The sequence below is a fragment of the Loxodonta africana genome, chromosome 17 (genome assembly GCF_030014295.1).
Source record: "Loxodonta africana isolate mLoxAfr1 chromosome 17, mLoxAfr1.hap2, whole genome shotgun sequence".
Classification (NCBI taxonomy): Eukaryota; Metazoa; Chordata; class Mammalia; order Proboscidea; family Elephantidae; genus Loxodonta; species Loxodonta africana.
Genome location: NC_087358.1, coordinates 56,566,732 through 56,574,048, shown reverse-complemented (window position 1 = coordinate 56,574,048; position 7,317 = coordinate 56,566,732). Strand labels below are relative to the sequence as shown.

The window sequence follows — 7,317 nt, the reverse complement described above, 5'->3', positions numbered from 1 at the left end:
CCCGCCCACGCGCGCGCGCCCAGATCCCAGAGGAATGGCTCCCCGTCTGGGATGCTGCTTTCTCTGCTCTGAGACCAGACACTTCCGGGGATTTCTCCCTCTGGTGTGCCGCGCCGCACGCGCGGACTGGGTGTGCATCCTCCCGCACGAATGTGTGGGCCCCGCCCTGGGGTCACTTTAGGGAAATATAGTTGACCCCCCCCGCTCGCGCCCCGTCGGCTTCTCGCCTAACTCCCGGTGGGACGGCACCCCAGCTGGGACGTTGTTCTCCCCCCTCCCAGATCAGTCACTGCCTCCCGGGTGCTTCTCCCTCCGGCTGGGCCCCTACGCCGCCCGCGCCAACCTGCTAGACTTCCTCCCGGGATGGGTTCGGGGGGGAAGGGGTGGGCCCCCTTTCTGTGCCGTCTGCCCCCCTGGGCTCTGCCCCAGATCGAGCTCCGAAGGTCACCTGCCTGGTGCGCTGGCTCCTAGTTCTGAAAACAGTCGCTGTCTGCCCGTATTTGTTCGTTTTCCGTCTCTAAGTCTGTGCTTGTTGTTCAGAGTTTGTAGATTGTTATGTATGTGATCGATTCCCTTGTTTTTCCGAGTCTTTGTTGCAAGAGGGATCCGCGGTAGCGTCCACCTAGTCCGCCATCTTGGCCCCGGCCCTCCATAGAGATTTACAGCCTTGGAAACCCTGTGGAGTCACTATGAGTCAGAGTTGATTCTAGGGCAGTGGTTTTTGTGGGTAGTATTTTTTTTTATACCATACCATACCGTACCTTACCGTACCGTACCATACCATACCATACCATACCATACCACCCTATAACCCATTGCCATCGAGTTTTTCATCTACAGCCTAGTAAAACCTATGGGGCAGTTCTACTCTGTCCTATAAGGTTGCTATTAGTTGAAATGACTCAACAGCATGCAATGACAACAACATAATATATTATAGTATCAAAATTCAACAATAACCACAACATTTGTCTCAAGCTTAGATCACAAAGATGTTTTTGTGTGGAAGAACATTTTATTACTGATATTGTTTAAAATTAACAGAACATAGTGATTATGGTGTTGGCGAAGAATACTGAAAATACCATAGACTGACAAAAGAACGAACAAATCTGTTTTAGAAGAAGTACAGCCGGGATGCTCCTTAGAAGTGAGGATGATGAGACTTCGTCTCATACACTTTGGACATACTATCAGGAGGAACCAATTCCTGGAGAAGGACATCATGTTTGGTAAAGTAAAGGGCCAGTGAAAAAGATGCGTCAGTCAACCAATTAGATGGCTTGACACAGTGGCGGCAAGGATGGGTTCAAGCATAACAATGATTGTGAGAATGGCACAGGACTGGGCAGTGTTTCATTCTGTTGTGCATAGGGTCACTATGAGTCAGAATCGACTCAACGTTACCTAACCACAACAGCAACTGTGATTATAAAATAAATAATGACTTTAAATGGGTTTTATTATTCTTTTTACGAAAGTTTCTACACACAATCATCTTATTACCTTCACCTTGCACCTGCTTCCAGGACCCTTCTCTAGGTATACCACTGTTGTCAAGAGAAAATTTTTTGTTTGTTTTAAGATGTGTGACAACGGAAAAAAATTCAGCAGGTAAGAAAAAAATAATCTATGAAAGAAAAGAGAGTAGGTAAGAGGGTATGAAATCTGGTGCCCGAAAGGTGGGATTGGTATTGGATAGTTATTCTGAGAGTTCATTTATCTACAAGACTTAAAGCAGAGTGTTTGAGTATACAGAGGAATGGTCGGTGGGTAGATATAATTGTCTGGCAGCCTTATTAGAATTGGTTAGAAGGTTTTCTCATCAGATACTGATAATCCTAAACCACCAATTTTCAAAATCAAAATAAGACCACTTTCAGCAGCATATAATCCCAACCACTGTAGTTCATCATAGGGAAAAGGATCTAACAAATTTAAGAGCCTTCTAGAAGCCAGGCATTATGTCAAATGGTTTGCATATGTTATATCTTTTAATCCTCAGAATAACCCTGAGGAGTGATTATCACCATTTTTTGTGAAGGAAACTGAGGTTTAAAGAAGTTTTAAGTAGCTTATCCCAGGCCACACGGCTACTAAATGAAGATCTTTGCCTCCAAACTTGTTATTTCTGACTCCAAAATCTGTGCTATGCATACTTCATCATCACAGTTTTTTTTTTTCTTTTCCTACAAATGCATATGCATAATTTAATACTTTAAATTTCTTATGGTTGTGTGGTAACCAAACAGAAACAAACCACTAGCCTGCTAACTAAAAAAACACAGTTATATTGCAATTCGAGTAGTTAAACTTTTACAGGTTTTGGACAATATGAAAGTTAAGTCAAATGAGGACAGAAAGTGAAAACATAGTTGATTATGCAGTTGATAAACCCCCAGCAATTCTTCTAGTCAGAATCAGAAATGACTAAGTGTTATCAGTGCTAAGAAAGTCTGCTGCTCAATCTAATTAAATGTTCAATAGCCAGGGAGGATTTGTGTTTGTTTGTTTTTTTTTGTTCAAATGAAGAAAAGAACAGTTATCAGCATTTGCAATTTGAAAACTGTGTACTTCTTGTAAACTCTTTAGTTCTAAGTAAACTTTTTGACTTGGTACTTTGAAAACCCTGAAGGCAGTAGAAATGTGTGGAAGTCAATATGTTGCCTATTTTCCTAGAACAAGTTGGGGCAAGACCCCTACAATTACATGATCTTTTGGAACAAGCATTATTTATATTTGCCAAATGCTTTTCTTCATATAACTGACAGCACTACAGCTAAGATGAACTTTTTTCCTTTGATGAGTGGAATCTAACGTATATCAGAAAAAAAAATATCCCTTTCCTTTGTTCTGTGTTCAAAAGTTAACTACAATTGAAGTAAATTTATTTTTATATTTTCTGTTTCTTTCTATTATCTAAAAAGTATTTTGTAACCTGTTGCCATCCAGTCTATTCCAATTCATAGTGACCCTACAGGACAGAGTAGAACTACCCCCCTAGGATTTCCAAGGTTGTAAATTACAGAAACAAACTGCCACATCTTTCTCCTGCAGATGGGCTGGTGGGTTCAAATGGCAGCTGAGCACTTAAACACTGCACCACCAGGGATCCTAAATATACCTCCAAAATTGCTTTACATAACAGAGCGCAGGTTATCAACTTAATCCTAAGGTTAACTCACCAAATTAGATAATCAGTTTGTTTTTTCAAGATCCTCACTATTTGACATTTGTTAGATAATATTTAAGCTTTCTTATTTTAAGGAATTATTAAAAGGATAAGGAGTCCTGATAGTACAGTGGCTAAGTACTCAACTGCTAACTGATAATTCAAACCCACCAGCCACTCTAAGGGAGAAATACGCGGCAGTCTGCTTTTCTATGGATCATAGCCTCAGGAACCCTATGGGGCTGTTGTATTCTGTCCTATAGGGTTGCTATGAGTTGAAATCCACTCAACCACAACATTTTTTTTTAATTAAAAAGGTATAGATTTCATAGCCATAGATAGGCAACAAGACCAAAATTTTTTTTACAGCATACTTTCTTTCATTTAAAAAAAAATCATAATTGGAAATGTTCACTTGTATTCAGTTATTCAAATGATAAGTTCAATAGAAATAATCATTTCAGCCTTTTAAGGTATTTATAAAGTGTCATATATGCATACCATACTATTCAAAAGGTACAGTTGTACTGAACTAAGATAGGACCCTATGCTCCAGAGTTTAAATTTAGGAAACAAAAAAGGGACACTGGAGTCAGCCCTCTACTTATGAGCCCAACCCAGTACTTATGAGCACTGCCCCAAAATACTTCTAAAAATACTTCTAGCTGTCTGTAATATGAAGGAAGGATTCATGACGGTGCAATGCCTAAGTGCTCAGCTGCTAACTGAAAAGTCATTGGTTTGAACCCACCAGCCACTGGGTGGGAGAAAGATGTGGCAGTCTTCTGTAAAGATTACAGCCTTGGAAGCACTACAGGGCAGCTGTGCACTGTGCTCTACGCTCACTATGAGTCAGAATTGACTGGACAGCAATGGATAATACAAATGGTGGTTGTTTTCCCTCCTTGTCTTTCTGCCCCTACTTCTTTTTGTATAATAGTTTTTTTGTGTTTTTTTTAATATTTATTGTGCTTTAAGTGAAATTTTACCAGCCAAGCCAGTCTCTCATACAAAAACTTATACACACCTTCCTGTATACACCTAGTTGCTCTCCCTCTAATAACACAGCACACTCCTTCCCTCCACTGTCATTTTTTGTGTCCATTCGGCCAGCTTCTGACTCCCTCTGCTCTCTCATCTCTTCTCCAGACAGGCACATAGTCTCATGTGCCTACTTGATCCAAGGAGCTCACTCCTCACCACTCTCATTTTCTATCCCATAGTCCAGTCCAATCCCTGTCTGAGGAGTTGCTTTGGGAATGGATCCTGTCTTGGGATGACAGAAGGTGGGGGGACCATGACCTCTAGGGCCCTTCTAGTCTCAGTAGGACCATTAAATCTTGTCTTTTTACAAGAATTTGGTGTCTGCATCCCACCGCTTTCCTCCTCCCTCAGGGGTTCTCTGTTGTGTTCCCTGACAGAGCAGTCATCGGTTGTAGCCAGGCACCACCTAGTTCTTCTGGTCTCAGGCTGATGTAGTCTCTGGTTTATGTCGTCCTTTCATCTCCTGGGCTCATAATTACCTTGTATCTTTGGTGTTCTTCATTCTTCTTTGCTCCAGGTGGGTTAAAACCAATTCATGCATCTTAGATGGCTGCTTGCTAGCGTTTAAGACTCCAGATGCTACTCTCCAAAGTGGGATGCAGAATGTTTTCTTAACAGATTTTATTATGCCAGTTGACTTAGATGTCTCCTGAAACCATGGTCCCGAAATCCCTGCCTCTTCTACGCTAGCCTTCAAAGGGTTCAGTTTATTCAGGAAACTCCTTTGCTTCTGGTTTAGTCTAGTTGTGCTAACCTCAACGGTATAGTGTGCTGTCTTTCCCTTCACCTAAAATAGTTCTTATCTACTATCTAATTAGTGAAAAAACCTCTCCCTCCCTCTCACCCCACTCTCGTAACCATCAAAGAATATTTTCTTCTCTGTTTAAACTATTTTTCGAGTTCTTATAACAGTGGTCTCATACAATATTTGCCCTTTTGCAACTGACTAATTTCACTCAGCATAATGCCTTCCAGATTCCTCCATGTTATGAAATGTTTCACGGATTCATCATTGTTTTTTATTGATGCATAGTATTCCATTGTGTGAGTACAACATAATTTATCCATTGATCCATTGATGGGCATCTTGGTTGCTTCCATCTTTTTGCTATTGTAAACAATGCTGCAATGAACATGGGTGTGCATATATCTATTTGTGTAAAGGCTCTTACTCCTCTAGGATACATTCCAAGAAGTGAGATTGCCGGATCTAATGGTACTTCTATTTCTAGCTTTTTAAGGAAGCACCAAGCAATTTCCAAAGTGGTTGTACCATTTTACATTCCCACTAGCAATGTATAAGTGTTCCAGTCTCTCCACAACCTATCCAATATTGATTATTTTGTGTTTTTTGGAATAATGCCAGCTTTGTTGGGGTGAGATGGAATCTCATTGTAGTTTTGATTTGCATTTCTCTAATGGCTAATGGTGCTCACTTCAGCATCACATATATTAAAATTGGAACAATACAGAGAAGATTAGCATGGTCCCTGCCCAAGGATGACATGCAAATTCGTGAAGCATTCCATATTTTTTGGAAACCCTGGTAGCATAGTGGTTAAGTGCTACAGTTGCAAACCAAAGGGTCAGCAGTTCGAATTTGCCAGGAGCTCCTTTGAAACTCTATGGGGGCAGTTCCTACTCTTTCCTACAGGGTTGCTATGAGTTGGAATCCACTTGATGGCACTCTTTTTTTTTTTTTTTTTAATGGCTACTGATCATAACCTTTTCCTCATGTATCATCTGTTAGCTACCTGAATGTCCTCTTTAGTGAAGTGCCTGTTCATATCATTTGCCCAGTTTGGGGGGGTTATTTGTTTTTTTGCAGTTGAGTTTTTGCAATATTATGTAGGTTTTAGAGATCAGATGCTGATTGAAAATGTCATAGCTAAAAACTTTTTCCCAGTCTGTAGGTAAACGTTTTACTCTTTTGGTGAATTCTTTGGATGAGCACAGGTGTTTGATTTTTAGGAGCTCCCAGTTATCTAGCTTCTCTTCTGCATTGTCAGTAATGTCTTTTTTTTGTACTGTTTATGCCATGTGTTAGGGCTCCTGGCATTGTCCCTATTTTTTCTTCCATGATCTTTATCATTTTAGATTTTATATTTATGTCTTTGATCCATTTGAGTTCATTTTTGTGGATGGTGTGAGATATGGGTCTTGTTTCATTTTTTTGCAGATGGATAACAAGTTATATCAGCACCATTTGTTAAACAGACTGTCTTTTCCCCATTTAACTGACTTTGGGCCTTTGTCAAATATCAGCTGCTCATATGTGGATAGATTTATATCTGTATTCTCAATTCTGTTCCATTGGCCTATGTATCTGTTGTTGTACAAGTACCAGGCTGTTTTGACTACTGTGGCGGTATAATAGTTCCTAAAATCAGGTAGAGTGAGGCCTCTCACTTTGATCTTCATTTTCAGTAATACTTTACTTATCTGGGACCTTGTTCTGTTCCATATGAAATTGGTGATTTTTTGCTCCATCCCATTAAAAAATATTATTAGAATTTTGATCTGAATTGCATTGTATCTATAGGCTGCTTTTGGTAGGATATACATTTTTATGATGTTAAGTCTTGCTATCCATGAGCAAGGTATGTTTTTCCACTTAAGTAGGTCTCTTTTGGTTTCTTGCAGTAGTGTCTTGTAGTTTTCTTTGTATAGGTCTTTTACATTTCTGGTAAGATTTATTCCTAAATATTTTATCTTCTTAGAGGCTACTGTAAATGGTGTTGATTTGGTGATTTCCTCTTCAATATTCTTTTTGTTGTTGTAGAGGAGCCCAACTGATTTTTGTATGTTTATCTTATTTCCTGATGCTCTGCTGAACTCTTCTGTTAGTTTCCTTGAGGACTCTAGGGTTTTCTGTGTATAAGATCATGCCATTTGCACATAGAGATATGTTGACTGCTTCCTTAACAATCTGGATGCACTTTATTTTTTTAATCTAGCCTAATTGCTCTGGCTAGGACCTCCACCGCAACGTTAAATAAGAGTGGTGATAAACAGCATCCCTGTCTGGGTCCTGATCTCAAGGGGAATGCTTTTAACTCTCTCTATTTAGGATGATGTTGGCTATTGGCTTTGTGTAAATG

The 7,317-nt window shown here is 40.0% G+C and overlaps 1 non-coding gene across 1 annotated transcript; it reads left to right on the top strand.

The window, feature by feature from the left end:
- Positions 1 to 5,644: 5,644 nt before the first annotated feature.
- On the top strand, positions 5,645 to 5,751 carry LOC111751357 (U6 spliceosomal RNA). Its single transcript, XR_002786438.1, has one exon. It is a non-coding gene; the product is annotated as a U6 spliceosomal RNA (small nuclear RNA).
- Positions 5,752 to 7,317: the final 1,566 nt, after the last annotated feature.